The sequence below is a fragment of the Colias philodice genome, chromosome 22 (assembly GCF_061535455.1).
Source record: "Colias philodice isolate Cphi_HAF_F1 chromosome 22, ilColPhil1 Martin Lab GWU primary, whole genome shotgun sequence".
NCBI lineage: Eukaryota > Metazoa > Arthropoda > Insecta > Lepidoptera > Pieridae > Colias > Colias philodice.
The window spans coordinates 4,630,342-4,648,196 of record NC_143107.1 but is presented as its reverse complement, the minus strand read 5'-3'; the positions used below and the strand labels follow the sequence as shown (position 1 = coordinate 4,648,196).

The following is a 17,855-nucleotide window of genomic DNA, read 5'->3' as shown; positions in this document are numbered from 1 at the left end:
AATAGGGTTATTTTATTTATCTATGGGGAAGTACTAATCTTAGGAAATACCTGTGAGATGTGCTTGCTAATACATACTCTAAGACATTTCCTTATTCAAAATCCCATCATTACTTTACTTATCCTTACTTATATTATAAAAGTTTGTTAATTTTGTCCTTCTTTCACATCGGTACAGAATGATTTTATGTTATGGTTTTTATGTGTGGATATAGTTAATAGGCTAGATACATAGACAACTTTTTCCGCAGGGAAATATCCTATCTCGATGGGAATTTCCTCACGGGCGAAGACGCGGGTGAAATAATTTAACATTTACCTACCCACACTTGAATAGTGCTGGATAAAACCTATGGCCTAAAGCCACACATTAAAAACCCCAAGTCAATTGAAGACTATTAGTTTAATATTAATAGATTTCCGCCCGCGTCCCCTCCGCGTTTTCAAAGAAAAACCCGCATATTTCCCGTTCCTGTGGGATTTCCTAGATAAAAATTAGCCTATGTCTTATTTTATTTTTTATTACATTGTAATCGGTTCAACAGTATTTGCGTGAAAAAGAAACAAACGTCGATCCATCCTCACAAACTTTCTTTTTTAAGGGACCATGATGATAATTATTCTTATCTCAAAATCTCTCTACAATAGGATGCACATAGGAAGTAGCAATGAAATGATTAAGTATATTGTAGTAGAAATCGTATACATTAAATTGCTTCGGCCTTTCGCCCTTTTGCTGTGTCAATAGGTCAAAATGATAGACTTCCTCATAAATAAATCTTTACACGTATTATAAGGCCGCAATTTTAGTTGTAGGTAAGCAAAGAATTAGAATTGCTTCAATTGAAATTTGATAAGTTCTTCTATAATAATTTGTTAATCCATACTATCCATACTAATCCATACTAATATTATAAATGCGAAAGTAACTCTGTCTGTCTGTCTGTTACTCAATCACGCCTAAACTACTGAACCAATTTGCATGAAATTTGGTATGGAGATATTTTGATACCTATCTAATATTTTGTTAGTCTTTCACGAACAAACTACTGAACGGATTTGGATGAAATACAGTGATACAGGTTATACATCAGAATAACACATGATACATACTTAATTTTGTCCGCGGGTTCGTTCGCGGGTGAAACTGCGTGGCACAGGTAGTTTTATATTAATCTGTGCACCTATTTACAGGCAATCATCTTACCTACCTAATGTACGAGACGTATTAATAACTCAGGCCCCGGAATCACAGACACAAGCGGGCCGTTCGGAGCTCAATGGGTTAATGAGAATATTGGTATTTTGTGTGTTTGTTAACAAACGCCAAACGGTGCTTTATCAAAATATACGATTTATAAATAAGCAATTGACATTCTTTAAACACAATATTTTTAAACGAAATAAAGGTGGATCGTAAAAATGTTGCTGCCGAAAATTCTTCCGCCTACATAACGCAATTAAAACAAATATTTGTTTTTTAACTCTGTATAATTTGCAATAATTTTCAATATCACCGTTCATAATTGATAAACATTTATAGGTATATTTATTACCCCACTTACCATATAAGGTATTCAATTAATCCTTTATAACCAATACTGTTGGCTTTTATTATTTAATTCATACTTTAAAATTGTAATTTTGCTTAATTATATAATTGTATGGCTTCAGTATAAAATATAACGTTATTAAATACCGCTTTGGAGATTGTGACTGCCTCTACAATGCAAATTATAGATAAACATCATTTAAAACATCAATAAAACAGAATTATTCAAAATATATGAAAGCTAAAAGGTAAATCTTTCCTTTTTTTTACTATAGTCACCTACCTAGTACCTAAGGTTTTCATCTTTATTTTTAACGTTTACCTACTGTTTTGGTACAAGATTCTTGTCTTAATTAAAAGGTAATTCTAGAGACTAACACCCATATACTGAAACCACATAAATCTAAATTACATTTAGATTTCTATGACTGAAACGAATTTACCTGTAACGGTTGTCTAAAATTGTCTGAAGAGGCTCATATACTTATCTACTTACATATTTCTTAAACAATTGTGTAAAGATTTTGTCGATACCCGAAAGATATGTAATCTGTATAATATACTAGCGGTCCGCCCCGGCTTCGCCCGTGGTACTTACGTTTTCTCTACATAAAAACCATCCTCGTACTTCAAGGAATATAATAAAAAAAGAATTATCGAAATCGGTTCAGCCGTTCTCGAGTTATGCGCTTACCAACACATTTTGCGATTCATTTTTATATATAAGAGAAGACAAGATAACCCGGAATCTTTAGACGGATTTTCCAAGTACCCTCATACATTAATCATGCTTAGTATTGGTGCAAATGATGTAATGTTGAAGGACATACGATTATATTGTCAATGAGGTGAATGTAGATATGTATAGCGGATGCTGGGTAGGATGTAATGTTCTTTTAGACAGAAATGTATATACTAGCTGTCCCGGCTGTTGTTCTGTGCAATATAAATGTGTCTCAATATTTTTGAAGTTAACCTTCAAGGCGCGTTTAGAGTAAAATTTCAAGGTCGCGCCATGGCAATACTGTCACGCCATGACAATACCGTCACGACGAGAAAGGCAACGATTTTGGTATCTTGTCAAAGAAGTTTCACTTCTGACACGTGTGCTCGGCAAACACCCTCCTTTTTTTTATACGACAATCATATAGTTGCTGGCGATGCACATGCTGTTAGGTGATCACCCTCGCTCTGATGTTTTCGTCAACCAACGTCAGGGAAAAACAATACGATTGTTTTGCCGGCCTTGACATGCGTACCTTCTGCGTAGGCTTCTTCATTTTTTGCCAAAAATTCCATTGATACTTATTAAAGCGGAAAACTTTAGCTGTTTATAAGTTCAAAAAATTAAACCTACATGTTTAGAATATTATGTTCCTATTTTTCAAGAAATATTTGTACTACGTCATACGATATTATCGGCTCGACATCTATATTCGTATGGATAAAGGTATTCATTTCTTAAATATATTCTAGAAGCCAAGTATATAATAACATGTAAAATTATATTCCAATAGAATGGATGCTATGACCCCACTTGATGACAGTTCATCAAAATAATATGATGATGATAATTATTGAGATGTACACGTGTTATATGTACAGTCTTTTACAATTAATAATAGAAGGGAATAAATTACATTTAATATTTTATCTTTATTAATAAGTAATCTCAAATAATCAAGCTATCGAAAATAATATTATGTGAAAAATAGTAGCGTTCAATTCGCAAAAAAGAACAAATAGACCGTACCTAATATCAAAAGAATAAAAATTGTAAGGGGATTTTTCTATCCATTATTTGTAAATAATTTTTTTAAAGAAAGTAAAATAGGTAAATAATTACCTATATTTAGCTCGCTAATTGACTTCACTGACATAGAATTTTCTTATCCGGTAAAATGTGTTAATTACTTCAAACATTTAGCCAACATTAAACTTTACCAATAATCATTTTAAAAGCTAAAAATTTCCATTGTACCTTTGCGTTACAGATATTTTAATTATTATTGAGAATTGAAATACAATTCGTACGACTTACTTTTTATTATACGTGAAGTATTTAATTTCTTATAAACAATTAATTCTAGGAATGATAAAGAATACTATTTTTGGCCTTACAAATAAAAACGTAGTAGGTACCAAAGACACACATAAAATTTGCGTATGTTTTAAACTTTTAAATAATATTATATTTCATACAAAAAAGCCAATTAGATATATTATAGTTAATTAATTGATAAATGAATTTAACCGGCAATTGAATAATTATTATAAGCATATTCCTTATGCTTCAAAATAGAATATAGGTAATAAATTTAAGTTTAAAAATTTTCTATAAAATTCAAAGAACTAACCATGTCTTAGCTCACTAGTCGCACGTCACATATCTTTCTTCACAGGAACAACATTGCATTACGTAAAACCACGTTAAAACTCATTATTTTTAATAATTAAAATGATAATAGTACAAAATAATACAAACTTTATCGTATTCAATAATTGACAATCGAGACATTTAATCACAGCATTTAATATAGACGAATGTCGTGCAAAGGACAAACAATAAATAATATAGTACCTAATACAACTAACTTCGAAATTTAAACAAAAAAGAGCGTGTGTACCGAGCACACGTGTCAGAAGTGAAACTTCTTTGGCAAGATTCAAAGATATCAAATGATATCTTTGAATGGCAATACGTGGCAATACCGTCGCGTCATGGAGTACGGTGAGCCTTATTCCATGACGTGACGTGACGGTATTGCCATGACGCGACCTTGAAAATTTAAAAAAGTTATGCATACGTTTGCGATTCGCTGACACATAAAAAAATATACCGGCCGAATTGATAACCTGCTCCTTTTTTTTGAAGTCAGTTAAAAATATGTGATATATCATTGAACAGTTAATACAGGTTATACCTAGCTCTAATTCAAGTCAATTATATAAATTGGCACGGATTATGATCGCAATTGTGGCCGTGTCGTGTAGGCGAGAGACTTTCGGTGGTGTAATATTGTGTAAACATTGTCAAATTCAAATTCAAATTCAAATTACCTACAAATTCAAATTCAAAATTATTTTTTGTGATTTAAATAATCTATTAAAATAACATTTAAATAATCTATTTAGTGAATTCCCGTGTCCTCTTGTATGGTGCAGATATTTTGTTCCACTGATCGATTTGCATTACCGACAAATAGGTGACCAGCCTTCTACCAGGCAATTTCTTATAAGTACGTTATAAATTTTTGAGTTTTTACTACGGCTACGGCGTACAGTCGTGACACGGGTTAGAATCCCGCTTAGGAATCCCGCCTAGATATCCATTTTTTTGTATTCTTTTAAAATTTCTCCTTTTATAAATCATTTGCTGCGAAATTGCTAAGGAAGAAAGTGATGAATAATTCTCGAACCTATTGTAACTTTTATCAGTAGGAAGGATTCTATAAAGGCTGTAAAACCATGTAAAACTAACCTTTCTATGTGTGTGTTATCGGTTTATAAAGTTCTATAAAAGCGTTAAGTGCATTTTTATATAATATATTATCTTTAGTTATTACCATTGATATAATAATAAATTAGATTACCTATCAATACCTTTTATTCAGAACTAGCAATCCGGCCCGACTTCTTACGAGTGCAATAATTAATCTACAGACTTACGTGATTTTTTTGAAGTGAAACTTCTTTATGGGTCGTTTTCAAAATAATTGTACATTACTACAAAATGTTTGTCCCCCTAAAAAATCTTCGAAAAAAATATGGTTACGACTGAAATAAATCATTGTTAACGTTTTACAGACTAAACTTAAGCATACTGCATATCATTTCTGATAAAAAGCAATGAATTGCGATTCAAATTCTTACATAAATTTAATGTGAAAATAAAGTAACAAAAAAAGCTCCATACATTTTTTTAGTGTCCCCTATGTGGACGACAATGAAAACCAATATTTTTATCAGAATTTTTGTATGAAACTTCCTATTTTTTTGTATCATAATTAAAAAGCAATGTTTGAAGTGTTATATCTGATAGATTAAACTATTTAAATTACCTTAAATAAACGAAGAATTACATATTATAAAAAAAACCGGCCAAGTGCGAGTCGGGCTCGCGCACAAAGGGTTCCGTAGCAGCAAATATAATAAATTACAGTTAAATCAACCTATCTCAAAAACTATAAGAGATACTTTGATCAAACCAAAAATCGTTGAAAGAGTTAATTAGCATGCATCACCTCTATTTTTTTTAGAATTTTATACCCCGTAGTTATAAAAATAGAGGGGGGGGGACATACTTTTTACGACTTTGAGAGCTGATATCTCAAAAACCGTTCACTTTAAGAAAAATGTTTTTTAGAAAACTTTATATCATTTTAAAAGACCTTTCCATTGATACCCCACACGGGTATGTACATCGAAAAAAAAAATTTCATCCCTCAGTTACATGTATGGGGGGCCCCACCCCCAATTCTTTTTTTTACTATTTAGTGTCATATTTTTGTAGCGGTTCATACAACACATATTCCCATCAAATTTCATCACTGTAGTACTTATAGTTTCCGAGTAAATCGGCTGTGACAGACGGACAGACGGACAGACGGACAGACGGACATGACGAAACTATAAGGGTTCCGTTTTTGCCATTTTGGCTACGGAACCCTAAAAATGTCCCTATCAATCGTTACAATTTCGTGACACTGATTTATTGACATAATTAACCAACTTCTTGTATCACAAAGAAGAGGAATCTAACTCTAATCATTGGCAGCACTGGTCATGTCACGAAAAGTAAGGTCACATTAACGCGCCGCCATTTTGTTCGTCGTCCAGACATGGAAGAAGTCCAGTAGTGTGCTGTGCAAAAAATTTAGTTACAATTTCCTAACGACGTATTCTCAACAAAAGTAAGTACATTTTGAAGAATTCACCTACCGCAATTGTAATATACTTAAATTATGACTAGAGTAATAGATTACACTTTCAATCTAATGGTAAATGTGATTATGTTTTGTGTAAAAGTATTTCTTAGGTTATTTTTTACATGTTACTGACGAACAATTTCTTGACATTTACTGACGTCAGTAAATTGTAGACGGTAAAGCTGTGGTCTCATGTGTAAAGTATGAAAATAAGATATTAAAATGTGTGTTAAATTAATGTAACGAATAAAAATAAAGGAGAAAAACAATAAATCTCTCAAGATTATTTTTTTGTAACTACAGGCCATACTTTTTTAAACCATGATGTAGGGTTAGTAAAGTCGGGCTTAGGGACTTGACTTTTCCTGGGATCTGATAACTTTTTTATAGTGAAAGCGGATCAGTGAGTCTTGGCCTCCAATTTTACAAGTGGTTTCTGATGGGATAACGCTTGCCTTATTGCATTTACTGATGATCGCTTTTCCACCCACACGAGTGATGCTTACTTTTGTTTTTATTTTTATTCAAAATACATACAATCCAACAGCTTTTTTTAGTTTCAGAATGCAGCTAACCGGTGCCGAACGGCAAAAAAATACATTGAAAAACTAAAAAAGCAAAACCCTGAAAAATATGAAAAGAAAAGGAAAAAACACCTCGAGAAAGTGAAACAAAGACAAAGAAAAATATCAGATCTTAATGACAGTGAAAAAGAAGCTCGAAGACAAAAATGGAAAGAAGCTAATGATAGAAGAAAAGAAAAGGAAAAGCAAACAGAGAATTATAAAAATTGATTGTTTGTTGATTATTTTGTAACTAAAAATATATATTTTTTTTAACTAGTGACTTCTTACTTTTTTATATGTAATATTAGATACCTTATTCTGAATACAGCCTTACTTTTACAATTTCCTGACATTTCCTAACGAAACAGTTTACTGACAATTTCGTGACGTACAAATATTTTGAAAATGACCCTTATCGGGGTTGGACAAAAATTTAGTGTAACATTTTTGCGTTACGCCGTACGCGTGACATTTTTGCGTTATTTATAAACTTGTTTGATAATATGTATACCGTCTTTATTAGTAAAAAAAAAGATTCATCTTTATTGAACAATATTTAAAACTACTACCACAGTATTACAATATTATTTCCTATTGTAATACTGTGCTACTACTGTGTTGAATGTGCATAGTAAATAAGTACCTACCTTAATATTATGCTATAAGTATGTACCTTACCTAAAAAGTATAATAAGTAAATAGGTATACTATATCGTAATTAATGTAGTTCTTATCAAATATTTCGACTTTCTAGAATCATCCAACGGCTTATCAGAAAGTGTAGAGTTCCTACTTAATTCTTTCAAATTATCAGCAATATCATGACGTTCAACTTATAACATCATGCTGAATTGATAATATAAAGTGTTTTCATTTACAAGTGTTTTATATTAGTTTTTATCGCGTTCATCAAATGTCTATTATACGCTTCCGTGATCGTCTTATTGGTTATTTGTAATAAAGTTCTTTTAAAAACGCTGTTATTAGCTACACCTATATGTTTGTATGTAACCGACTCCTTTAGACACGATTTTGACGCACTAACGGACAGATTTAATTCAAACTTTCTATACCTACTTATCGGAAAATAAAATAATTTCATGAAATTATCATATTAGGAAAGCAAAAAATGACAATTTTCCGTATTTCCTGCTTAATATTATTATGTCAGTATATCACAAAAGAAACCCAAACACCATATTCCAAATCGAAAGGTAAAAACAAAAAACCTAGGATCGGCTTTGTGGAGAATTGATCGTAAGGAAAATAATTATAGACTTTTACATAATTTCATTTTAACATTCATAGAATTACTATAGATATAATTATTAAGTATAGAAACCTGAGGAATTTGTAAGAGCTTATATAAACGAAGTAATTTGTCCCGCCACTAATGAAAATTCTGTTAATGTTTCATCACAAATTTTTCATAAAGATGCGTACCTAATTAACGTCAATTGAATGTAAAACATTGTCATCGCTTCTTAATTTTAACGATAATTTTTAACCGCAAGATCTTAATAAATAATATAAAAAAGTTCTTACGTGCAGGATCTGAAGAAAATCTTCAAATAGACAAACAATAAAAGTTCACTAAACATCACTTTTACTTAAAATTTTCAGTCCATAATACGAATTCACATTCATATTTAAAAACAAAACAGATCAAATCACACAATGACATTTAAAAATGGAACAGTCCGCGTTTTCTTTTTTTCTTATTTTTTTTTTATTGTCAATGGACAAGCAATGGATGTTCCTTTTTCAAAGTCTACACGTGCCCGAAACGTTCACTCAAGTTCAAAGAGTTCAGGACTATCAAATATTTAAGCTGGCAACAATGACCATTAACCTGTATAAGGTAGCCTCAATGGGCCACTTACAGAACTGATTGGTTGACAATGCTGTGACGCATTTGTAGTACGGATATCTAAAGACATTGACCAGTAAGTTATACAATAATTTTGATGATGATATATTATATTGAATGAATTAATATCCCATTAGTTGAGTGATATATTTGCTATGGATGTCCGAAACACTGAAATTCTACAGTTTAGTGACGCATTTTGAAGCAAGGGTAGAATCACAACATAGTATAAAACAAAATCGCTTCAGCTGTCTATCTGTCCCTACTAAGAGATGAGAATCTACCCTATCAAGAGCCTTCCTAGCGAGCCAAGCCGCGGGTGGATAGCTAGTGCAATATAAACATATATGTATATGTCTGTGTAAACAACAAACATAAGTCTTGATTATTTTATCATATTTAACGCCTGGAGATAAAACTTGAGCACGTGTATTTGACTGGGCGTAGAGTCCTGGGAACGCGAATGTCTTTGAATTATAAATGACTCACTATATAAGTACATACGACTATAATGGCTATACGGGACATTGTCTCATTTTTATTGGCTCACAATTAATTGTCGAAGCGAACCTAGTATGATCATTAAAGAAACGAATACTTATGAAAATATATTGATAAAAACATACTTTTTTAAATACTTAAAATTTGTTATCACATCATTTAATTTCAGTGAAAATAAGTGAGTATTAGACATTGCCATGAAATTATTTCAGAGCTGAACAAGAGTTAATAATTTAACAATTAAACAAAACTAAATTTTAACAGGCGTTTAAAAACAAGGCCTTAATGTCAACCTGATCACTGATCTATGAGTTAGTATATAAGTTGCTTAATAAAAACCTTTCAGGTCGAAGGTCAATCAAATTTTATTACCGTATGTTCACTCAATGTTATTTTCGGATCATGTTCATCATTGAATTAGGGTCCACTGCCACTACATTTTGATGGACGTTCCTTATACCCAAGGTACATGAATGAAAGACATGTGTGGTTATATTTTTTCGTTACCAATTATTAGAATGAAGTTTTTTTTTTAATACATGGCTCGCAGTGAAGGAAACAAATAAAACTATGGCAACATTACACGATACAGATTATACCATAAATCCGAAAAAGATTTTACTAATGTAGTTACTATTTATAGTTTATACAAACCTGTCAGGATTATAAAATGATCAAAATATGAAACAAACATAACGTTAAACTTACCCTTTTCTTAAAAATCCTTGAAATGTCGCTGTTGATATGTGAAATGTTTCTCACAATTTACCGTTATATTTCACTGCATGCAGCAAAATTTAGACGTAGCTAGACGCTATCGAAAAACGAAGCTTCTTTTTGAAAATTTTCATTTTTCTTTTTACAAATGGATCCACTGTGACGGTTGAACGCAAAACGTCAATATCACTAAACAACTTTATTAACTGTCATGAAATTCAAATTGGCTGTTTAAAAAAAAAAGAAATAAAACGTCAAAATTCGAACGCGCGTTCGAAATCGCGCGCGGACTGTGGTCAAAGGATACAAGGACTGCTATTTTCACCGTTCCTTGTTACGGATTTATTTTTATTGGATGATTATAGTTTAATGGGCGGATTTGTGCGTAACGCGAGTTGCCCACGCGATCCGTGCTCATACGACTGAACGCACGTTTCGTCAAATATTCAGCTTAATAATTTAAGACCTGTGTACTTATGTATGTGTAATGTCATGTCACAATGAACAGGATTTGTATGGAGTGGATACGCTGCAAATATTTGTTTTCGTCACGTCTCCTTTGAATGTATTTGAACGGTACAGTAGCTCATTAAATATTATACTGTTTGTTCTCCGATACAAGATGTATTAAAATTGTAAGATACGAGATACATCATGAATCTTATAATATTACGTGATTTGCACGTTGTAGTCTATGATTGTTCGAAATTTAAACTATTCGATGAGGTTAAGAAGTTCACTATTTTCCGCAATTATTTTATCTCAACATCTGCGATCTTAACTAATAATTAGTTAAAAAAAATTGGTTGTCTGTAAAGTCGGTTTACTGACGATAGTTGAACGTGACAACGTCCGATTGTGCTTCTTTGTCGCTATTAAGTATATAATATTATATCGTTTCGTGCACTCGCTTGCACTTCAAGCCTTACATGGAACGCCTCAGAGCGAGCGAGGTAACGCCGCATGAGTCATCATATTGTTATTTCGTGCGTGCAGCGGGCTCTATCGACTTGACGTTGTCACGTCAAAAGATATTCCAAAGAGGTGTACATTTAGGTAATATTTATATCAATAAAACTATTTGCAAGAATCAAACAATAATTAAATATTTATTATATTTATAACATACATAATATTATGTCATTGTGTTTCTAAAAGCATGGTCTCCGTTATATGCGCCTTCAAACAATAGCCATATTTTTTTCAGCTTCACGAATTATTATCTCTTCTATGCTTACTTATTATTAACTTTAAAATATTGAAAATTGTTGTCATTAAATAAACTTAAATACATTAAATAAATTCTCAAATGGCTGCTCTTTCAACCCGTTATCAAAGATAGACAGAATATAATATTATATATAAACACTTTCGATAGTCGAGCACACTTACGTAAAGTAGTCTTTTGTATCTCAAATAAACTCACATTTTTTACCAAATACTTAAATATATTTTAACATTTTAAATGTTAAATATTTTAATAAGTAATTGTATATTTTATTAAAAATTAAACACTGACGATAATTAACATACCTACATATATGTATTACAGAATATGTATAATATAACTAGATTTCCGCCCGCGGCTTGGCCCGCTTTGTCTAAAATCTAATAAATTATATACTAAAACCTTCCTCTTGAATCCGTCTATCTATTAAAAAAAACGCATCAAAATCCATTTCGTAGTTTCAAAGATTTAAGCATACATAGGGATATAGGGACAGAGAAAGCGACTTTGTTTTAAAGTATGTAGTGACTAGTGATACTGTGATAGGTACATAATATTTTATATTCCAAATAATTGAACCTAATAGAGTTAGTAATTCGTTTTACTTAAAACTAAGCTAATATTTAATATAAATGAACTTTTTCAGGATCCGCCAATCAGAGACGTCATAAAAGACATAATGCATCTACCACCTACAAATACTAAGTATGTATAGTATAGTATTATCCGTGCTACAAAGATCACGGGAATTCAGAATAACGAAAGGTAAAAAATAAATCAATACTGGTAATATCAGCCCAATATATCTCTTATTATACATATACAATACACATATAGCTTCATAGCAATTATTCGATTGTGATTCTTGCATTTAGACGGAGTGTCGCCTACTTGTTCTTGTAATGACGTCTTATTTGCTGTTGTTCAATCTATATGTATATAATACTTCTATATAAGATGTTCAAAAGACTTATTTTTCTTTTAAAAATGTTATTTGGTACTAAATTTTAAATTTGATTTTGCCGGCTACGATGCCTAGTTCCTTTGTTCCAAAATTTAAAAAAAATCTGCCAAAATATAATTTCAAAATGTTAGATTGAATTAAAAAAAATAGCTCTATAACATTGAAAACCATATCAAAATCTGTTCACTAGTTCTTGAGTTTATCACGAACATACAGACGCGATAAATATAGGAATTTCTTTTATACTACTACAGATTCTCTATTATCTTTTAACTCAAGGTTAATTACTCCATGAATATAGAACCTTTATCTCATTTGTTCGAGGACATTTAGTTTATTTCGTTCGGAAATAGAGAAATGTAGCGATTGGTAGGTATAATTACGTTTTATTTAAGTCCTTTTTACTTGATAGCGTTTTGTTTTTGTGTAATTTTGCTTATGATTCCGAAATAGGAGTCTCGCAAACAAACGCCTTAAGCAGCCTTATCTATTACTAATATTATAAAGAGGAAACACTTGTATTTTTGTATTGAATAGGATATTTGAATAGGCTCAAAAACTACTGGACCAATTTCAAAATTTCTTTTACTTAGAGGGATTCATCCGAATCGTATAGGCTATATTTTATCCCGGAAAACGTAAATATGTACCACGGGCGAAGCCGGGGCGGACCGCTAGTTGTATATGTATATGGTAGGTAAGACCAAAAGATAAAAAAAAATACTTATTATTTTCTGGTAAGGATTCAATTGATATAGTTCTGTGATAGATATCTAATAACTAATAATTAATTCCGATTGGATTTTAACCCTATATTATTCTCGTGCTACCTTCAAAGTTCAAATTAAATATAAATTTATAACTCAGTCTATTATTTATTTGGATGTCACAAATATTATGAAACTTTCGTCTATTTTAAGTGTTAGCGATATCAGATAAAACTAACTATTTTGTAAGAGACTGTCAATTGATAAAAAATATCTTAAATTCAAGAGCACAGATTAGATATTCAAATCTTGGGGGCAGCGGAGTTGACAACTACAACCCAGGTTCCAAGATGGTATGTAACAACACTCTTCAAGTCTAATAATCTACTAATATTACTAGTATAGTATTATGTTATCTGTGCTAATAGTGATAAACATTTTCTAAATTGTTATTGTACTTAAATTTTGTTTAATATGCCCTCTATACAATGGGCAGCGTTGGCCCAACCTGTGGGCCCAACAAATGATCATCGATGTTAGCGATAAACGGCCTTACGGCGATTAAGAAAAAGCATCTACAATGATGGCCGATCATAGACATTTAGGCCCTCTACACTAGGTATCGTTATTGCCTCTACTCGCCCAAAGCTCTCCATTTTGTAGAGGGCCCATTAGGCGGATACACACAGAGTGAGCAGCCTCGCGAAACAATTGCTGTGCGAAGCAGCCCGGTCAGTTTAGCTGCCTTTTTACAATTTATAGATTAGGTAGGTATCTGCTGCTAAGAACGAATACACTACATATTATTATAAAATCAGTTATTTAAGAAAGTCACATTGAAAAGTTTGTATAATATTATCATAACTAAGTCTACTAGGTAAGTATGTATTATTACACAAAAATTTACCTACTTGCCCATTTTTGGTATAGGTAATTTTGGAACACTAAGAACTACCTAGGTACTCTATTTTCCTCTCTTATAAGGTATGAATAACTACTTACCTACTAGGTATTAAAGAAACATATTTTAAGTACACAAAATTCATCCTCGCTAATCCTTGTCTGTTTGATATTATAATCCGAACAAATAAATAAAAATCTCAATAGATACCTATTTAAAATTTAAAAGTAAGTACATAACTGTTATTTGAATACGCTTAAATAGAAGCACTTCTTAAAATTGTAGGTATTATAAAAGCGTCGAGAACTTTCTACAAGACGTCGTTAGCATTTCTTAATGGCATTGTTTATAAATATGCTTTAGAGCTCATAATATTATAGCAGACGATTGACGATAAGTCTAGAATTTTTTTTATTTTATTTTTCTGCCCTCTAGAGGCATTGGCAGAATATCAGCGTCATTTTTCAACCCTGACATATATGCTGAGCCAAGGCCTGTTCGTAGAACACTGTGCACATTAAATGTATCCGTTTCTTTTTTATACTGTGTTTTTTGTGTCTTTTAATTGATTTTATGTTTTGTGTTTGTATTATGTATATTTTCTTGTGTTCTATGAATAAACGTGTTATCTATCTATCTATCTAAAATAGTAAGATGTTAGGTTTGAGAAAATAGTCAATATTTTCCTTTATATGGAATCTGATAAGCGCGGGAGGTTTTCCCGTATTGTTCTATTCCCGTTTCCCGACATGATTTTACTTTTACGTGGTAATGTATATTTCGAAATATAAAACCTTGAAATTTCTTAAATTTTCTTATTTATTCTATAAAAAAATTGTTGTAGTTTATTTTTACGAATACAACACATTATACAATTAGGGAATGAAAAATTATTTCGCGATTATTATCTAGTCAAGCATTTTATTAAATGTTTTAAAAAATTGTTATTTTGAACATGTTTGTTATCTTTACAGGAAATGTAAGAACTAATCAAACTTGTAAGTAATTGCAATAGACGTAGGTACCTATGTATTAACTATTAAGTAAACTAAATGATTGATAAAAGTGTAATGAAAATAGTCTGTAAGTAATATAGTGGTTTAATTAAGATGAATAAATAGTGCCTTATTTCTATGATTAATTCTCAATGAATAAATTACCTATTTTTAATTAATAACAAAAAATATAGATAAAACTTACCTCTATCATCAACTGAAAAAAGCAAGTTCACTATAATTTTCACATGTACTTCTAACTCTATACACTACTTGTGTGTGTTTGTTTTGTTAAATAGGAAACCACTAGTATCAGAATATCTCGATTCTCTTATTATCTAATCATATAACATTATCGACATCTTGAATTTACATGGTGATAAGTGTTCTTGGTTAAATTAAACCCTGTTGTATGTAAACTAGCATTGGCTTTTCGCTCTTACATTTTACCTCATTTTATAAAGTTAACCCAGTAAATGTAGTACTAATTTGCATCCTTTTAAGTTTTAATGTTATAATCGGGGCAATTAACGTCCGCATTAGTTAACTTAAACATGATTTTAGACGAATTCACGATTTATTACCTCCTGTTAGAGATCAAATTTTATAACATCTATGAGTGGATCTTCAACTGTCTCTTTAATTAGGTAATGGTAACAAGCTGTTAAATTTAAATTGAATAAACAGACAGTCTTTTAAAAATGCACATAATATGGTAGTCGAGTATGAATAAATAATAATACGAGCTTTCGCCCGCGGCTTCGCCCGCTTTGTCCTTATAAATTATATAGGTAGGTACTAAAACCTTCCTTGAGAATCACTCTAGTCTCTAACTCTCTAGGTATCTAACCGCATCAAAATCCGTTGCATAGTTTTAAAGATTCAAGTAAGTACACAGACGGTGAAAAACGACAAGTGTGTTTCAACACATAAATACTATATACAACTACTTGCAACTAAAACTTTACCTAATGCGCTTTCCTATTGATTACTTACAGCTCTGAAACTTAACCAATGAATTATTAAAGGGACTTAAATGAACTAGCAATCGATCTAGATTCTAGCCTATAACTATAGGAACTAATAGTTTCACAACATAATCATTACAAGAAACACGAAGTAGAACCACAAGTAGAACTATCATCTAAGTCAAAGTTTTGTTTAGATATTGTTTGTTGAATAAACAGCAAGAAGGTAAGTGATAATCGTTGGAGCCATGTTGGAGCTTTATGTTTATAATGGCGACCACTAACTGTAGTGCAGTGGCGTATTTCTTGTTTTAAATGACCTATTCATTACCACTAATTAGTGCTATTTACGGACGGACTATCTGAAAATCTATTGAGTTAAAAGTTATTTAAAAATTAAAAACCTTTAAACGTTAATTGGAAGAAAGAAGAAAGAAAGACAAGACATTTATCTAATTCTAATTACTAAATGCTTTAAAACGGACACCTAAAATACTAAATTGTTTCTTATTTTTAGGAGCTATTATATGTAGTCACATAATGATGTTAACGCATTCAATTCAAACATCCTACCATATTTCCCTGAATAAATAAAAAGTCAAACCCAAGTCTTTCGGGCAACTACTTATAAGCCCTATCCTTAGCAGATATAACAGTACTAAATCAAGACAGACTACAAATGCCTAAAAAACGTAAAACCTTTCCTTAGGATCCAAGATTAATGTTTGAGACCTACGTCTACGGTATTATGTAGGTAGTCTGAATGGAATCCTTGTAATTTGTTCATATTATTCAGTATTTATAATTAATTCCCAATTCATGTATAAGCAAAATGTTCCTTGCATTTCATACAAAATAGTTTAAAAATTGTATGATTATACTTACCTAATTGTTTTGTTTACAAGCGGTAAACAACTACAAGCGGTACAGTTTTGAGCTAATTTCATAACAGCCTTATTACACGCAAATATAAATAAATAAATCCACTGCATAGTTTTCAATGAAATTTATTATGCAATTAAATTGATACCTAGTTTCTATGTAGAACGATACAAAAATCTTTATTACCCAAGTAAAGAAAAAGTAAAAAGATACCTAGTAACTCAGGCCCCGGAATCACAGACACAATAGAAAATCTATTGTGTCGTGGACCGATCGGGCCGTTCGGGGCTCAATGGGCTAGTAAATGAAAATTCTACTGCGAAAAAGAACATACTCGACCACATTACTGCACTGAAAATTTTTCATTTTCAAAAAAGAATTATGTTCCTGTTTACGTTCATCGTTTACTGATTAAAGTATATTATGATTAGCCCAGATAAGGTTCTATGAAATGTCTGCTAGGTTGTTTCATACCTAACGTAGGTATTTTTATGTACTGCAACCAAAAAATCTTGATAATGCTAATCCACTCTCTTTACACATTATGTCTTATCTGTTCTGAGATATAAATATTGTTCTTTGTTTTAAAATAAAACGCGGATGGCAACGAAGTTATAAACCTATATCTTCTGTTAACCATGAAAAATACAAGACACTACCTATAATCTATATGTATATGACTATACCAATTAAATATAATGGCTTATGGACAATAACGAGTTGTTAATGAAAATAAAAATAAATCTTCAATTACTAACATTATTACTAAAAGAACCGCGCACGATGCATTATTTACGTGCATTATGAAAAATTATAGTTAGTCTTTTAGTCCATGATAGAGCCAATATGTAATTCAGGGTGAGATTGGTAAAACTAAAAATAGTCTACATATCGACGCGCCATAATATTATGTCGTGTGCCCTATGCGGGGTATTATGAAAATTAACCCCGTATTTTAGTACCAATCAATAATAATGTTTGAAGTTTTCAAAAAAAATGTTGTGTGGTTTTATGAAACCACGGTAAAAGTGAAACTGTTCGAACGGTTCCGAACACTGCTTTGTGTAGCGCATGTCG

General features: G+C 31.3%; 1 protein-coding gene across 2 annotated transcripts in view; it reads right to left on the bottom strand.

Moving 5' to 3' along the window:
- The window catches only part of LOC149478422 (multicopper oxidase 3-like), a 96,761-nt gene extending 81,535 nt beyond the window's left edge, over nt 1-15,226 (bottom strand). Inside the window, exon 1 of one of the 2 annotated variants that reach the window (XM_089709297.1) lies at nt 15,134-15,226. The gene's annotated coding sequence lies outside the window, so the exon portion shown is untranslated. Of the gene's footprint in view, nt 1-8,590; nt 8,610-15,133 lie in introns of those variants that run through there. The other variant, XM_089709298.1, reaches the window with a different exon arrangement.
- Nucleotides 15,227-17,855: the final 2,629 nt, after the last annotated feature.